The sequence below is a fragment of the Mya arenaria genome, chromosome 13, assembly GCF_026914265.1.
Source record: "Mya arenaria isolate MELC-2E11 chromosome 13, ASM2691426v1".
NCBI classification, from domain to species: domain Eukaryota; kingdom Metazoa; phylum Mollusca; class Bivalvia; order Myida; family Myidae; genus Mya; species Mya arenaria.
Genome location: NC_069134.1, coordinates 64,652,550 through 64,669,038, shown reverse-complemented (window position 1 = coordinate 64,669,038; position 16,489 = coordinate 64,652,550). Strand labels below are relative to the sequence as shown.

At 34.2% G+C, this 16,489-nt stretch overlaps 1 protein-coding gene across 8 annotated transcripts in view; it reads right to left on the bottom strand.

The window, feature by feature from the left end:
• LOC128213024 (neurocalcin homolog) overlaps positions 1–16,489 on the bottom strand; it is a 105,765-nt gene that overhangs the window by 87,015 nt on the left and 2,261 nt on the right. For 4 of the 8 annotated variants that reach the window (XM_052918500.1, XM_052918496.1, XM_052918504.1 and 1 more), the window contains exon 2: positions 1,622–1,705. The gene's annotated coding sequence lies outside the window, so the exon portion shown is untranslated. Of the gene's footprint in view, positions 1–1,621; positions 1,807–16,489 lie in introns of those variants that run through there. The other 4 variants (XM_052918498.1, XM_052918495.1, XM_052918501.1 and 1 more) reach the window with 2 other exon arrangements.

The following is a 16,489-nucleotide window of genomic DNA, read 5'->3' as shown; positions in this document are numbered from 1 at the left end:
TCTTCTAATCATAACCCACTAGCAAACCAAGTATGAAGTTCCTGGGTGCATGCATTCTTTATTTATTGAGCGGAAACAAAGTGTGACTTACAGATTGAGGGACTGACAGACTGACGCGTACTGATTGACGGACTGATCACAAAATCAATAGGGGTGACATCCACTTAAGTCATGACCAACTTGCATACCAAGTATGAAGTTCCTGGGTGCAAGGGTTCTTTATTTACTGAGCAGTAAGTGTTTCTTCACCTCAAGGACATCAGGTGACCTTGACCTTTGAACTACTTATCTCAAAATCAACAGGGTTCATCTACTAGTCAGCATGCCAAGTATGAAGTTCCTGGGTGCAAGCGTTCTTTAGTTATTGAGTGGAAACTGTTTCTTCACCTCAAGGTCACTGTGACCTTGACCTTTGACCTACTGATCAAGTGGAGTCATCCACTAGTCATGACCAATTAGCATACCAAGTATGAAGTTCCTGGGTACAAGCTTTCTGTAGTTATTGAGCAGAAACCATGATTAAGCTTTAGGTCACTGCCAACATTTTACCTCAAGGTAACAGCGACCTTGACCTTTGACCTACTGATCTCAAAATCAATAGGAGTCATCTACAAGTCATGAACAACTAGCATACTAAGTATGAAGTTCCTGGACCCAAAAGATCTTTAGCAATTGAGTTGAAACCGATGTTTCACCTCAAGTTTACCGCGACCTTGATCTTTGACTTTTAATCACAAAATCAATAATCAATAATCAATGAATCAGGGAGACATAATAACAATGTGTTATTTTTAACTCATTTGACTTGAATGAAAAAAAAAAAAAAACAGCATATAATTTTGGGTCAGAATTTTTTTTTTTTAGCCTTTATAAATGTTTGTGTTATTAATAATTAATGGCTACTTGGCAACAACTTCCCCAATTAAAAAACCAACAAAATATCGCTTAATTTTTTTTATCGGTTCCTTTATCAGATGCATTTTTTGTTTCAATTATTTAAGTCAAATCAGTTAAATTAAAATTTAAAAATATATTTACGCATGAACCTTTATTGTGAGCCTTTAATAAACAATTCAATATGCAGGGAAGGGCTGCTGAGCCCAGGCTGTGCACTGCCAATTTAATGGTTTCGAAATTCAAAACCAGAGGACAATAATTATTACTTATCACTCAAAAGCAGCCAGGTCACATCTGCATTAAGTGACACTCTTATTTAAAATCAATACAAACACATGTATAACAAACATACATTTTGAGTGATAAACCTTTTAATTACTTACTAAATAATGCATTTATGCAAAATATAAATTACTTATAACAAAATTGTAATCGGGTATTTTATAGCTGAAAACATACAAATAATAAATGACTGGTGGGTCCTAAAAGATTTACAGTGATCAACTATCATCTCATAAGGTAGAAATACCATGTTTTCTGCACCTTTCTTTCAACTTAAACGTGATATCCTTCATGAAAACCATTAGTTTCGATATAATCATCCCTTTCAGTAAATTACAACTACTTTATTTACTATGGTACATCTTATTTGGGAACAAGAGTGCATCTTTAAGTTGCACCCGTAAACTTTGCCCTCATTTCTATGTGTATTAAATTCACTTACCTAAAAATAAAAGCTGACAGCTTGACAAATTCCCTTTCACTGCACTGGCGGAACTTTCATTAAACTGCCAAGCATGGGTTTCTACTGGAATACAAAAGAGGATGCAATAATTCAATAACACAATAAAGTTTAAAGCAAACATACTGCAATAATAAGAATATATGATGGTATCTGCTTTGCACTCAGCTATGTTCATGTTGTAAATTTTATGGTTGATGTATGAGATCAGTTAAATTGAGAGGTTGATTGTTTCAACACGGATTTGAAGGGCCATTAAATGATGATATTGTGGATTTTTTATACTAAGTGAACAGTTATCATCAATAGCAGCTAGAAAGTTTACATTTTTGTATTTCCGATAATTTTCATTCTCAATGAGCTGCTTATACATACGTGCCATATTTCTGAGAGGCTTCCCAGGGGATTTTGGTCTGAATTCAAGGGGATGTTGATATAAGACCAGGGGATTTTTATGCAGCGAAATTAAGCACAATATCAAACTTTATAATATAAGACTATACAGAAATCTGAAGGAGTAATTACTTACATTTATTTATAGCTCTAATAAACATGCAAGGTAAGAATAAATAACACATAATAAAATCATATCAACTCGTACCATAAATGTATAATAAATCAGCATTAAATATAGAAAACAAGACATTGTGAATCTTACAGCACTAGAATATTTTTTTTAAAAACTTTACTGCGCATTCACTTAAGTCTGTTCGTATAGCACTAAGCAAGATAATAAAATATTTTCACTATTATTTTTATCATTCTTGACAAATTACAATCAACTACCTCTTAAATTACAATTTTTTTTTTGACTTAGTCACCATGGTCTTATAATGATGATACAAAATTGTCAACCTTGAGAGATTTCTTAGAGGTTTTTTTTAATTACTGGGCATATTGATCCTCCGCCAGGACCAGGGGATGGGTTGCAATACCAGGGCGATATTTACCCCCCCCCCATGAGGGGCTATGGCAAGAATTGGCTTATTTCTCTATGAGATTATTGATATTCATTCTAACCAGCAAATTAACCTCTTGCTTATCGTGCTCTATAATTGCTCTGCCTTTTTCCCCCAGAAAAATAAGCTTTTTGATATTTTCTGCTGATAAAAGTAATTTAAAAGTGATTTTTCTCTGACAAAAGTATCATAGCAGAAAACGAGAAAATGTAAAACTAACAAGAGCTTTTACAGAGCTTTTACAGATAGGTGCAAAATAAGATACCAGAATTTCTAAGCCAAAAAAATGACTATAATATACATGTATTGTATGCAAAATAGAGTTATCCAACTTGATTATTTAAGTATTTTTGATCATTGATAATTCTCTAAAGTCTCAATGCAATACATTAAGTAGTTGTTTTGATATTTACCTATGCATAGTTATACAAATCCAAATCAACATTAATGTTCGCAAAAAAATAAACAAGCATAGTTTTAAGTTAAAGACCTGTGTTTAAGACAATATAATATCCACTAAAAAGAAGAAAAAAAACGACCATATTAAAATATTTAATTTGGATGGCTTCAAATGGTATCAAATATTAAGAATCCGCCTGTACAATAAAGACTACTTGAAAAACATATAGAAATTCGATAATGTAAATTTTCTTTTGTCTACGAGTGTACATTAATTCAGCAAATATAATTATCGTCGAGGTTTGGCATATTTAGGGTAAGAACTTCTTAAGATTTCCCCCATCTTTGGATAATTTCTGTCTGCCTTAACATTGAAAATTTATTACGCCACAAGGCAAAACTAAACGTTTGTCTCGTTCATCGTATTTACCGAACCATTTTTTCAGAAAATGCAAAAAGCCCCAAAACGCATTCTTGTGAAGCCTGGCATTTTGCAACAAACAAGGCAGCAACATGTTAATATATCTCTCCGACAAGTTCTGGAAGTTTAAAACAGATATACAAAATGATTTCTTTTGAGGGGGTTTTCTAATTCCATTAAATATACAAAGAAGGGAGAAAAAAGTTTCAGCCAGTTTGAAATAAATGATACAAATTGGAAGACGTGTAGTAAGGCAAATTTAAGGTGAAATTATTTATGTATTTTTTTTAATGCATAATTCTTCATTTTGCTAAAATTGCTAATTGTTTAATATTGCAGTTGTTGTTGTTGTTGTTTTTATGTATCAAAAGACATCTTGAAACTATTTCAAAAGTATTCTGCAATTTCAGTTTTAATCTCTTGTGTTTGGTTAAAGAAATTAGGTTCTTTTGGAGTGTGATAATATGGATTGAGTCTGGACTATTGTTGTTTTTGCAATTGTTTAATCTTGTTTTGGCTTACTGTTTATTCAGTAATTTTAGCACATTTCTTTGTATGGTGCAGTGAGCCACCTGACACCTAGACATCAAAGTTTTTAGAGTAATTAACAAGTCTTACTCTCTTTTCTTATTTGCATAATTATATTATAAGTTTTAATTGGCCATAGGGCCCTTTCCTTTTTTGTTAAAGGTATTTTAATTGGTTGAACTTAATATGTTCCCTCCTACCATTTTATCATTGGGTGAGGGCATTTTTGTAAATAGGTACTTATAGAGAATTTTAGAAGAAAAAGAAAAAAAAGGACTTTTCTGGATTTTTGACTTTCAATTAGGAAACACCTGAACTCTTCTAAGTGGCATAACCGTAGCCACAGTGGCATAACCAGAGACTTTTAAATAGTCCAGCCACATATGAAGATTTCATATATAACTGTACATGAAACAAACCTTTACACTGAATTTACAATTGGATTAATGTTACTTGTTATTTGTTATCTCTGAGTTGAAAGGAACTTTATACACAAATAAACGAACAGAAAACTTGAACAAGTCTCTGTGTTGAAACTACAGCAGCCAAACAGAATCACTCTAAGGCTGACCAACGGTGTCTGTTAGCAGGGACTAAGAGCGAGGAGGCACAGGGGCTCTACCGAGTTAATTCCCCAATTATTCGGAGTACCCCCTGTGACCGCGTTAGCGGGCTTGCGCCCAAGTCTTAGCGAAAGACTGCGCATCAGGATTGCAACCCCCCCCCCCCCAAGGAACCTGACGCCACTTCAGCCCTGTGACAGACGTCATCAGCATATTTTCATTAGATATCTGTTTAATATTGCTGAAATACAAATACTTGTGCTTTTGGGTGAGAAAGGCAGTCTTTATCAAACCACAGTTACATTTAAAGCTGCACTCTCACAGATTTACCATTTTTACAACTTTTTTATTTTTTGTCTTGGAAAGATCAATTTTTTGTGTAAATATCTGCAAACCAAAGATATAAGACTGCTGACAAAAGATCAGATCGCAGATTTTCATATTTCCGTTCGAAAATCAATGTTTTATGGCTTAAACCGTTACTAAAGGCAGGGTTCTCAATACGTTTCGGTTGAACCGTCTCAAATAGTAAATTAACCGACCAGCTTCTACTTATTCTACTGAAAATTCATTTAGTTTTCCAAATATGAACCAGCCCTATTGCCATTTGAACCGTCCATTTTGGCCAGCAGCCGGTTCTTATTGAGAACACTGAACGGTTTAAGAACAAGAGCCGTCGTAAGACAGCGCGCTCGACTTCGCCGCTTTGACTTAGAAGTGAATACAATAACAATGTAATATTACCAAGTTTGGTCTATTTATGTCAAACCTAACTAAAATTATTCAATACATAAGGTGACTTTGATGCTGCCCTCCAACCACCCGAAAAATGACGCAAGTCATTCAAATAAATTGATTTCCCATTATGAAAATGTGGTAAAAAATATACAAATATGCCTTTGAAAAGAAATTAAAATAAAATTTAAAAAAAGAAAAATAATAATAAAAAAAAATCAATGACCATATAATATAGCCCTCCTTGTTTTCCCTTGGTAAAAAACTGGTTAAGAATGTAAAAATGTGCCTGTCAAAAGAAAAAAGAAGAAAAAAAAAAATATATATATAGGGACATAATTTGTATTTAGGGTTAAAATGGAGCTATGTTTCTTGTTGTAAGATGGTCGTAAATAATTTTGAATTTTATTAAGTGCATTGAATGAAAGGTATAGAATTTTTTTTTTATTAAAATCCCAACTTGCCCTTAACTTTTACTTGCCTAAAACTTTAACCTAAGTCAATCAGGGGCCATAACTTGTATTAAGGATATGGAGTTATGTAACCTCATTGGGTGATGGTCCTGAACAATTTTGTGAAGTATTAAGTCAATTGAATGAAGGGTATAGAAGTTATTAATAAATATCCCAACCTGCTCTAAAACTTTAACCTAAGTCCAATAGTCAATCAAGGGCCATAATTTGTATAAAATATAATATGGAGTTATCTAACCTCATCATGTGATGGCCCTGAACAACTGTGTGAAGTATTAAGTCAATTGAATGAATGGTATTGGAGTTTTAAGTGAAAATCCCAACTTGCCCTAAAACTTTAACCTGCCTTAAAACTTTAACCTAAGTCAATCAGGGGCCATAACTTGTATTAAGCAGTGTTCTGCCAAGGACGCGCCCTTGCGCCATTGGCGCAGAAAAAATCGGGATGGCGCAACGAAATACCTGTAGACGGGCCGATCGGCGCGCCCGTTTTTCGAAAAGCCGTTCTGACTTAATTGAATTTTTAAAGAGCCGTTTTGACTTAATCGATTTCTTTTTCAGAAGTTTTACAGCACAGCATTCATTCGATAAAACAACGATTTTCATTGGTCCGAATACATGTAACTATCCAACTGCGAGGGGTAGGATATTTTGTTTACTAAATTCAATGTCATCATCATGGCTGAGAAAAAGAAAACAAATCAAATTAGAGGGGGGAGATATAAACAAATTCAATTTCAATGAGGCCCTGGTGCATTATAGGAATGCAAAACAGGAAAATATTCCTGGGTGGGGAGGGTTACAATTTAGCGATGTGATTTGTCCGCGGATTCGCGGAATTCCGCGGATCTAATGGCCCCAAGGACCCCCCCCAAAAAAAAAAAAAAAAAAAAAAAATAAAAAAATAAATAAAAATAAAATTTTTTTTTTTTAGCTGATTAAAATAGATACTAGTGTGCTTTGGGGCCAATTTTTCTTCTACGGCAGTGTGCTTTTGACCCCAAAAGTGCCCCAATGACCGAAATGATTTCAGCCCTCCAGCTGCCAGGTCAATCACATCCCTGATAAAGCATAACAACACATTGACATGTGAAACTGTTCTTAACATATATCATTGTGTCTCATTTGTGCCATGTTTATAGTTTTTTTCTAAATGTTAAATGGATCTGTCCAATATTTGAGAATACTGATGTCATGTAGATGTTACACCATGTATAAAATGGGTAAATAAAACACTTTCATTTAAAAGTTTTCAATTTTTCCCTGGAAAAGGTCATGGCCCTTCACTTTTGAAAATGGCCCCTAATTTTCATGACTGCTGGGCCATTCGGCCCCATCTTTTTCAATCCTTGGCAGAACACTGATTAAGGATAATATGGAGTTATGTTACCTCATTGTGGGATGGTCCTGAACAACTGTGGGAAGTATTAAGTCAATTGAACAAAGGGTATAGAAGTTATTTATAAATATCCCAACCTGCCCTAAAACTTTAACCTGAATTTCATAGTCAATTAGTCAATCTGGGGCCATAATCTGTGTAAAGAATAATATGGAGTTATCTAACCTCATCATGTGATGGCCCTGAACAACTGTGTGAAGTATTAACTCAACTGAATGAAAGGTATTGGACTTATAAGTGAAAATCCCAACTTGCCCTAAAACTTTAACCGGACGCCGACGCCGACGCCGGGGCGAGTAGTATAGCCCACCTATTCTTCCAATAGTCAAGCTTAAAATGCATAATCATCAATATTCAAACTTAAATCTCAAAATCTGCCATCAATTTTTTTGTCTGCAGTCTTATATAACTGGTGTCCATGATTTTCGCAAAAATTGGCTCGTTTCAAAACAAAAAAAAAAAAAATTGTCAAAACGTTCAATCTGTGAGAGTGCAGCTTTAAGGTGATATACTTAACTGATATTTCCAGGCTACTTTATATCATAAATAAGTGTGCTATATTTGGATGTCTCCAGGTGAAATTCTGAATTATAAGTAAAATGGTTATTTCTGTAAAACATTTGGTTCAAAATTATGAATTCATCAGCCAAACAATTTTATAATCAATTTTAATATTGTTGATCAAATTAGAAATTCCACTGTCTCCAAAAGCAGTTATTCCTATTTTTACAGAGGCTTTGCAGGCTTTTTCACTTAAATCACCACATTGTTGGTTTTCTCTCTAGGCGTTTATTACATGCCCTGACAAGAAATGCACGAAAATACTCTTGAACTTGTCAGACCAACATGCAATTGCATGTATTGTATGGTTAATTCACAAAAAAACCAGCTATTTTCTTTGGCCAGCATTTTTATCGTTTCTCTGTAAAGCTAGCTTCATTATTTATTTTTTAAGACAAATTTGCAACAAGCACATACTTATATGCATGCAGCTGACACTGACTAAGTAAAGGGACCACTTTATGAAATAAGATGCAAGAGACATTTGAAAGAATCTGTTGAATTCAAAGAAGATTATTTCTATATAACGTTATTCATCATTCCATGTTTTTCGGAATGGCATTGTTGTCTATATATATCATATATATATATAAATGCTGTTAAATGACTTCTCTTACTGTGGCTTATAAAAAGGTATAGTGTTATGGCTTCTGTATGAAGTTTCGCTTTCCAGTGAAGAAATCTGGTCATATATGCTTGTTTTCACACCTTAGTCTTTACAGACATTCCAGAAGAAAGAAAGTTTAACTGACAAGTATTAAACATTTAAGTCATCTCATAGGAATGAACTCCTGCTGTGGGATCATATGACCTGTAAAACATTCAGTGACATTTAACTTATGAAAAAAAAAAAATTCTTTAGATTTATCAAACCGGTTTCTACTACCAACGATCTTGTAGAAATAGCTATGCATAACTGCAGTTCAGAAATGTCAAAAAATCTCAAAACGCCTAAATTAACTAGCCTGAAGTTAAAAAAAATCCTGATTTGGGCGAAAATTGATGGGTATGAAATACATGCCCAAAAAATCTTCTAGACATACAGATGGAATAAAATCCTGTGACATACATGCAAATAAAAATCCAATCTAACAATTACAACAAAATTTCTCACCTGAACATGCGTCTAGTTGAAGAAACTTGTTTAAGTTTCCGAAAGCACAAAAAAAAAATCAACACATTGATCCAGTCCACTGATCAACACTTAAGGTACAGTAAAAGAGACTGGACCAATGTGTTGAGATTTTCTTTTTGATACTTTTCGACCCTAAGAAATTTCTTCAATTCTTAAAGACGCATATTCATGTAAGGATAAATGTTTTACAGGTCATATGACAGTCCAAAGCAGGCATTCATTCCTATCAGATGACTATATGTGGTATAAAAGGGTACATTTAAACTAAACACGAAATCAAATGTTTGAAAAATTATTTTTAATGAGGATCATATTTACATGATCTATTTGTTTGCAATGACAATATGGTGCAGCTGTAAGAATATGATATTAAACATAACAAAACATGAGTGTTCTCTTCCTATGTAATGGTTGAAGTATTGCTTATTTAGTTATTTATATAGGATGCACACTTTCTGATTCCAGATTTGGTGTTTAAGCCACACTGCACAAAGTATTTATAGACAAGACAACATTGTTTTAACAATTACTTATGACTTAAACAAGAACGCCAACTGTCGCAAAATATGCCTGTCCTAATTATAGGACACTCAAGTTTGGTGTTAACTGGTTGATCGTCAAGCAAAATTTAGAGAGCGGACACTGTAAATATAGTTTTTCACAATTGCAGGATCATAACTCTTGAACGACTGAGGCAACATGGCTCAGACAGGTTATCGAACCTGACTGAGATATTCTGCCCATACACATTCTGACTAAATTTGGTGATGATTGGACAAAGGTTTTTTTAAAGCTATTGATTGGACAAGACCAATTTCAGGTAATGTATATCATTATAGGGTGTTAACTCTCACATAACTCGAGGGAAATTGCTGGTTATCAAATTTGTCCGAGATATTATGCCCATACATGTCTTGACCAAATTTGGTGATGATTGGAAAAAGACTTCTAGAGTTATTGATTTTAAACGATTTAAGTTAATTTCCATAACAAAAGGGGATAAATCTCAAGTAAATATCGCGATGGGCTGCTTATCAAACATGTCAGAGATATCATGCCAATACAAATTCTGATCAAATTTGATGATGATTGGACAAAAGTTGTTGATATCTGACATCATACTGGACGACGCCAGCGGCAGGTGAAACTATAATAAATCTCTTTCTGTGAATGGGTCTAGTGTTTTTTTAGCTAACCCGAGCACTATGTGCTCAGGATAGGGTTGTCCCATCGCCAAACCTCTGTCAACAATTTGCTTTAAATGACATCTCCTCCGAAACGATCTGGCCAATTCGGATGAAACTTGACTGGGATGTTTCTTGGCTGGTGCCCTTTCAAAATTGTTCAAAGAAATGAATTCCATAAAGAATTCTGATTGCCATGGCAACCGAAAGGATTTTAAAAACAGAAAATAATTTGGACTAAAACCATGATGACTTATTAAGAGCTTAGATATTTGGGGTGTAATATTGTCTGATTGTCCTCCACCAAGTTTGTTCAAATTATGCCCCTGGGGTCAAAATTGGCCCTTCCCAAGTGGTCACAAGGGGTCACAAGTTTCTTACATACTTACAAAGGGAAGTCTTTGAAAATCTTCTTGCCTGAAACTGCTAGGCCGAGACCCTAGATATTTTTTATTTTGATTTAGCATCATGCTGTTGTCCTCTATCAAATTTGTACAAATTATACCCCTGGGGACAAAACTGGCCACACTGTGGTTCACAAGTTTCCTTTAGACTTATAAAGGTAGGTCTTTGAAAATCTTCTTTTATCAAACCACACAGCCCAGACCTTGGATATTTATTATGCAGCATTTATAATAGCCCTCTACCAAGTTTGTTCAAATCATGACGCTGGGGGTTAAAGCTGGACCCATCCCTTTGACCTTCTTTCTTATTTTTAAGGCTACAGCAAGTTTACAAGTGACCATGTTTACAGTTTTGAAACAAATATCAATGTTGTCCTTGGATGACTTAATAACTACAACATTTGACAATACTCGATCATAGTTTAATCCCTGCATTTCCATAAACCAATAAACTCATTTTCATAAAAAAAAGTTTAAAACTTTCACTCAGGTGAGCGATTAAAGGCCCAAAATGATGCTCTTGTTTTATACTACAACATGAATTCGATATTTAGATAAAAGGCATAAGTAGAGTGTTACAAGTGTTTAAAGATCATCTGATAGATTTGACCAAATATGTCATTGTTAATCATTATTGCCAGTCATAGAGCCAATTGTTCAGAATGTCCTTTAAGATAACAAGATGTCAACATCGCTGTTGTTAACTTACAAATCATTATTGCTGTGGAAGTATGATTTGCAGTATTCCAAACAAAGTCTGAGACAACTATTTTAGCTGTCCCTGTTTTATGAGCACAACAATGTCGTAATCACATTAACTTTAACAAAGTTCTGAACAATCAGGACATTGTTTATGATGATGTCTTCAAAGTTGGAACTGATACAAGGCAAAACATTATTGTATTCCTCCATAATTATTGCCTTTGGTTATATATCAAAGCTGCTCTCTCACAGATTGATTGTTTTGACAACTTTTTTTTATTTTTCGTCTTGGAATGAGCCAATATTTGTGTAAACCAGTGACTGACTGCTGACAAGACTGCTGGCAAAAGAGCAGATAGCAGATTTCATATTTACATTTGGAAATTGAGCTGATTCTGAGACATTTTTTTTAAAAAGGTCAAAAATGTCAATTTGCGATTGTGCAGCTTTTAGATGTATTCATGTTTCACTAACAACTAAATAAAAGTAAATTATAAGTGTTGGTTAATACTTATGTACACACATAATTATGTTAAGTTGATGTGATGCACTTTTGTGTCCCAATATTAAAATTGCAGTTTGATTACCTGAGGAATATGGTTTATAAAAGAAAACAATTACTCATTTAATGTGCATAATTGTTGGTAACAAATGACTTAAAAAATTGATAAGCTAAATAAAACTTTATTCTTTGTTATATTCAGTGTTTTTTTTGTAGCTATAATTAATTCAGTGAAAAATTGCTGATGTATGAACTGTAAATATTGATTGTAAATTGTAACTGTCAGTGCTTTTCCTCCACACTGGTTGGTTGTAAATACTACCCTGTTGCCACTTTTCCAGTTATTTACTATAGAATCTTGTGAGCCAAAATGTTATTAAACATTGGCGATGCTTCCTACAAATTATGTATTCAATGGTATAAAGGCCAGGTGGTTCAGGTTTTCAATTTTCTTGTTTAAAATTTGTTTAATTGTTTGAGTCTGGCTTTATAATTGTTCATTATCATCATTTCAAACATCATTACATACGAAAAAAAAACATGTTTGCCTCTGCCATTCCATGTTTTGAAACAAAATGGAACAAAACTAAAAATATTTTTATTCGTCCGCTCATGGTGACCTTTATTCACAGCAAAAATCTGACAAACTAAATTTCAATCTAAGTGGCTAAAAGGGGGACAATCACAAATGTATGTACTTTTCAGTTTTGTCATCAAAAAGAGACTCTCTGATAACAAGACCTAATTCTGATCAGACAGAAATCTAAAGCTGTTATAATCCTGGAATAATTATGCATATAACTCTTCTTTGATATCCGTACTTTATAATAACTGCATGCACAATTTGCGTTTTTTATTAAAATTGTTAAATTATTTCAGATTATATAATCTTTGGACTCTGCAGGTGATTTTTGCTGAAAGCTGATAATAAATAGGAAACTGCACTTTACAAATTCTAGACAATAGCATTCAGGAAAATGTGATTTGTAGCATGGTGAGTCACTTATAATTTCTCATCACAAGTTTTCTCTGTCACACATTGCCCCATTCTCTTTTAAAGGCATACATATATTTAGAGCATATTGTTTAGTGGATCCAGGGAGTGCGCATTCGCCCCCCCCCCCCCCAACCAACCCCCCGCCCTTGATCCCCCCCCCAAAATAATATTGTCCTTGTTTACTTTTATTTCAATATAAGAGGGAAAATAATATGCCCAAAATGCACCTTGTTCTAGTAGTTGTTATATTTTCTTGGGGGAGTATCCCCAAACCCCAATACTAACTCTTTAAACAAAAAAAATGGTTCTGAGGGAGTTGCGCAGGTCAAAAAGTGATGTCTTAACGCCAAATCCTTGCTCTGCCCCTTCTATTGATGTTATGCATTTTGCAGTGAACGTTTTATTCAAATATGATTATTAAACTAGGAAGGGTGTTATAAGGGGCGGATCCAGGATATGACATAAGAGGGGGTGGGACAAAAATGAGGGCACAACTAAGAATATCGGCACCCCTCCCCCTGGAAAAGAAAAAAAATAAGGCTTCAATTATGGAATGGGGGTTTTGGCTAATTTTAGTCTGATATGCTGCATTCAGTGGTCGAAATAAGCACAAGCCCGCAAGCTCTGACCTTATAAAATGCTTTTCAGGCTTGCTAGAATTCTCGATTTTATAAAGCAGGGCTTGTTTAGAATTCTTATGCCAAGCACTAGTTTCGGAATTCGGGCTTGTTCACCCAAAGTCTAATTTCGATGACTGTCAGCGTTAAGTAATTTATGCATCATATTGACATGAAAATTTAAAAAAAAAAATGACTAAAATAAGCCCCCTTCCCTTGATACTCTTGTGGTAACTGACATGCAAAAAAATTTAATATAAATATTTCCGGCAAGGCATATAAATATAAGTGCTCAATTGTATCTTCACGGTACAATACACTCATAAAACATTCCTGATAACTTTGGTTACATGAACTGTTCAGTTTTAGCTACGGGAATCTGTCATTTTCAAATGTATATTGATTAGGCAATTAAAACTGGATCTGTAAATCCCCCATTCCTGTAGGGATGCTCAATAGTTTGCTGAGAATGGATGCCATTTATTAAGCAGTGCAAATAATTTATGAATAAACATCAATAACTTGATTGGAGATAATATCAGAAAATTACTGATCGATGTATAATAACAGGTCCTGTCCATTCCAAGATTTTATTTGATAAATTTCCCAAGATGATTTTAAATTATTTTTTGTCTCAGAATCAGCTGAATTTGGAATCAATTCAGTGTTATAAGACAACTCTCAATTGAACAGATTTCAATTGTTTGGAAAACAATGGAAATTTCTTTTTTCTTTTAGCATCAGTTAAACTTTTAGCCATCAACATCAATCTTCAACATAAATATTAAAAACTGTGATCTGATCTTTTATCACCAGTCTTAAATTTGGCTCATTCCAAATAAAAAGTCAATCTGAGAGTGCAGCTTTAAACATGACATTGGTTAAACATAACTAACTACCAAAATATAAGAAATTCATGAAACAGAGCATTAATCACACTGTTACATTGTTCTAAACAATTGGCCTATCATTCAGACACGTAGCTAGGCCAATTTGGGATTACGCAGATTGATGGCTTTGGGGTGTGGGAGGGGGTATTCCAAATTCTGGGATTTTGGCAAGAAAAAAACTATGATCTGTCAAAATTGCATACAGTTAGCTATGCGCCTGACACTGTAATAGATTTCTGTACAGATTGGAGAATTGAATAGTATGCATGTCGAAGATATAATGCCTATGAACATTTTAACCAAGTTTGGTAAAGACTTGATGAAAACTGATGAAGCAAGAGGATGCACATTATTCAGTGAAAGCCACCAGAGATACCAAATTACATGTCGTTTTTTAAGGACGTCCATTTTTTACCTTTAATTAAAATAGATATATCACTACATTAAACAAGTTGTTTTTCCATCTAACAATTTTTTTTTATCAGTGTGATATAAAGAAAACCAGTCTCTAAACAACTAAATAAGTTAAGTGAAAGTCATAAAATTTTGCCATTATGTGTCTCAGAAAAACAAAAAAAAGACATTAAACAGGTACCTCATTAAACTTCTTTAATATCAGCTATTAACAATTAACAATTATGTATGTGTTTACAATTAAAAAAATTATTAAGATAATGTTTATTAGTGCACGTTTAGATAATAACTTGTTTCAGCTAGAAAAGTGTTATTAAATTCTGGCACATTTACAATTTGCCAAGTAAAAATAAGTTGGCTTATTGTCCAATTAAACATTTTAATAGCATTATTGATACGTATAGAGTAACCACTGTTTGCGATTGAATTAACTGAAACATGCTTACAAGTTGGGAAAAAATCCTGGATCACAAGCTATTATGCACCATTATACCTTTGACCTGATGAGCTCAAAATCAAAGGTCACCAACAAAGGGGGGGGGGGGGGGGGGGGGCATATCTATCTAAAAGTTTGCTAAAAGTGTAATATTTCAACAGCATGATAGAACCATTTTTGACAAGTTAATTTGGAGCTAAAATATAAGAAATTAGTTTCAGGTCAGGATGTCATTTCCAAAATTTTCCTGACTAAAAATTAGTTGAAACTGTAGTAGAATTTTATAACAACGCTTGCTCTTATAATGCCACTTCTACAAAAACATTGTAATATTGATTTTCTGAGTCTGAGTATCAAAAGAAGACACAAGATGTAAGTAAACAGGGCTTCTAAAAACCGGCATTTTGCCGGTCTGGACCGATTTTGACCAAGCCAGACCGATTTCAGTGTCAAAAATTGTAAAATAAATCGGTCCGAAATGTTCTCATTTTTTTATAATTTCGGTCCGAAACGACGGCCAGTAAAAGTTGCAGAAATTGTAATACACAAATATTCATGGGTCATTCACACATTCAAAACTACCCTCAATAGGTCATAAAAGTGTCTTAGTTACCATGTGACTAAAGCGACCAGCTGCTTTTTCCGCTACACTGATCACTCTATAGCATATCTGTTAGTTAGCAGACGCTTGCAATCGGTCAAATCACGTGTATTGGTAGGTCGCAGAAGACACAATTAAACAAACTATGTATTAATTGTGTGCTTGCAGCTATCCTGATTTAGTGTTAAAATCGGTCCATATTTTCACATGACAATATGAATATGCTATGTCGTCGTCGATCAGTACATGATATATCCATTTGTTGATTGCCAAACTGTTAAATTTAAATTCCATATGTCATTGTTAATCCGAACCCAGTCATATACTGGATATCAACAGTGACACGCTCGATTAACTACATAGTCTGGATGCTGAGTGCGCCTCTTACGTCATTTTAATTCGCAGTAATATAAAAATCGTTGTCGATATCACACATAATGCTTGAAGCCCCGATTATAAATCTAGATATATATTATTGTTCAAGAGTATCCGTTGAATGTTTACCCACTGTAGATGCATTAAGCAAATAAAACATAATACTGTTTCACTATTTGTCGTCCGACCGCTTCCCGACAGCCACAGTTATTTACGATCGCAGTCGTTCTTATTAGAATGCCGCAGAACTCGATGAGAATCTCATTTGAATTAAGCTTGTATCAATGACTATCTGAATCGGCTATGCGGCTCTAGAACGCTTTTAGGAATTGCGATATCGCGAAAAATATTGACAGAAAAGACTTCGCGAAAATGTGTGACATTTCTAAATAATCGAACTTTTGAACAGGCCTTTCTTTTTTATTTGGGGGGGGGGGGGTCGCCGGATCTAGACCGGTTGCGGCCGGGTCCGGACCGATTGAGGTTCCAAAATTTTAGAAGCTCTGTAAGTAAATGTACATCATGGTCATTCCTCAAGGCAGCTTTGCGAGTTGA